Source organism: Vigna radiata, chromosome 10, assembly GCF_000741045.1.
Source record: "Vigna radiata var. radiata cultivar VC1973A chromosome 10, Vradiata_ver6, whole genome shotgun sequence".
NCBI classification, from domain to species: Eukaryota; Viridiplantae; Streptophyta; class Magnoliopsida; order Fabales; family Fabaceae; genus Vigna; species Vigna radiata.
This window is the reverse complement of record NC_028360.1, coordinates 796,921-799,650: the sequence shown is the minus strand read 5'-3', so window position 1 is coordinate 799,650 and position 2,730 is coordinate 796,921.

Genomic DNA, 2,730 nt, shown 5'->3' with positions numbered 1-2,730 from the left:
GGGATGAGCTTTTGATTGCTTGGAGATGTGTCACCGCCTGGAAGGGAGTGCTTTACGGTCAAGCGGAAATTTTCATTTGCCTTTCAATTGAAACTTTCGGTCATTTGCTTTGGGAAGCAGCTGAACAGTTGGAGGCACTTGGTCATGGCCTGTGAATAAAAAGAAGGTGATGGATTCATAGGAGGGAGACACTTGGGACGTCCAACATTAGAAAAAAAAAAGGAATGTTGATTTCATTTTAAAGTGTGACTTTGAAGGCAATGTAGGAAGTGTTGTTTTGTTGGAGATTTAGCACTGCATGATGTTACGGCTGAAGGAATTGGATGAACATTTAATCCTTTCTTTTAGAATTAAAAAGAACTTTAATTTCTTTTAAGAGAAAAGCTTTCACAGTGATTCAATTAGACAAATGTTGGAAGAAGGTCATGGCTAATGAGGGTTTTACTTAGATGTTTTTGCAATTTTAATTTCTTTTGGTAGATTTAATTAAGTGTTGGATGTTAATAGCTTTAATTATGTTTGGATATTTGTCTTTTGCAGTATTAGGATTAGCATTTTCGTTTATTTTAATGATGTCTATTATGTTGGGTTTATTATTTCAGTTCACTATGGTGTTTATTCTGTCAGGTTTCTTTATTTTCCTGCATTTTCAATTTCTTCATTTGTCTTAGAGATCGTTCAGTCCCAATGTAGAACCGTTCGGTCATCTGTAGGATTGTTCGGTCTTCATGCTTTGTTTTGTTATTTTAATGTTTTCAATTATGTTTGGTTGTATTTAATTTGTAGCTTTAATTTAATTTAGTTTCCCTTGCAAGAACACTTTCAACCCCCCCACCCCCCACTGTGTGTCTGACCTAATTCTCGAATCACATTTGGTCCTTGAGAGACGACCTATGAGTCATTCCCTATCTATACTGCATTTCTTATATGCAATCAAATCTGTATGGGTTGCGACAGCTCATCAACATATAACACATAATCAATCATAGGAATAGACATTGCAAATCAATCAAAACATGTTCAACAAAAGCATTGATCAAAGCAGTTTAGTGTATCAGCTGAACATGTAAACCTGGAACTTATGTACTGTTATTAAGTAGTGTGTTGTCATAATCAAAAACCAGTTTGACATAGAGTTTGTGTTCTCAACAATCTCAACACTATGTAGGAGAATTTCCTCCACTTACCCTCACTTCCTTTCCTATTTTTCTCTAAACATTTAATTTTCACCTTTTCCCCATTGCTCCTTTATTTCCTTTTGGTTTGTAGCTTCACATCTGTATCTTGTCCTTGGCCCCATTACAACCACGAAAAGACCTTTTGATTTGAACATGCATATGTTTTGAGTGTTGATATTAGAGGTTTTCCAAGTCAATTTGTTGCTTGCTTTCTTGAGTGCATTGAGTTGAAATTGTTTACCCTAGACACTTGAGAGATACAATGACAATGCATATTATGAGGTTTTGTTTCTTTTGATTAACCTCTTGAGTTGATTGATTATTTTCCATGTCTTGAATTTATTGGATGATTTCCATGAGTAACTGGTTTCTCTGATTCTTTATGTGTTGAATGTTGTCTACTTCTTCTCTTTTTCTAGATTCATTGAGGATTGTGTAAATTTGTTTATTTACTCGTGTGTCTTTTTGTTTCTATGTCCTGAGGTTGTGTCACTCTTTTGAGGTCTTTTGAATTGTTACTTGATATGCGTCTTGATTTTTCCTAGGAATACAAAAGGCTAAGTGTGCTCTATTTTGATGAATCATTATTTTCTCATATTCACTTAACTTTCCACATGGAATTTAATTAGTGAATTGTGCTTAATTGTCCAATATTTTCTAAATTTTTCTATTTGGGCTTAATTTGACCAGTAATTCTTATTTTAATTAATTTGAATTATTTGAGCTTAATTATTCCCGTTATTAGTTTCAGGGCAATTTTAGGATTATATTTTGGGACTCCAAGAGGGCTACCACGTCAACAACCATTTTCCACCTCAACGTTTTATGTTATATGTTTGTAATTTTGTTTTTATTTCCTTTTCGTAATTTTGGGCAGACTTTTGACCATTGGGCCCAATTTTAGTAAATTAGGAGAGGCCCAAAATAGGGGCTGACTTAGCCTTGCTGCCTAAGGTTAAGTGCCCATGTAGCTACCTATTTTTTGAACTCTTTCATTCTATTGCATTTTCGTTTTTGGTGCTTTGACCAGTGCTCTTCTCTTAGCTTTTCATTTCCGTTTCTAGCTGTTAAGTCACTGACAAGTGTACCAGATTGTTATCAAGTAATACAAACGGGTAAGTCCGAGTATCGTTTTCCCAAAGGACTCTTAGGCCTTAATCTTTAATGTAACCTAATCGCGTAAGACTTGAGAAAAGAGAATTAATTTGGTGGTTATATGCAAAGAACAAAAATAAACATGCAATGCAGTTGATTCAATTGGTTTTGAGAAACTATGGATGAATGACGTTGTTGGGGTTTACAATTTCATCTTATCCACTCTCATGTATCTACTCTTCTTATTTAATTCACTTGTTTATCTAATTGACATGCATACTTTCTTAATTACCCTTAACCCAATTTCGTGGTTAAAAGAGCCTATTACTAATTACCGCCTTTCTATCCCTAGCCTTCCCTAGTAACTAATAATGCAATGTGTTCTGAAGCAAATACAATTTACCGTCCTACCCCTACCTTAGGCGATATTGGCATAATCAAGGAATTTCCCACCAGT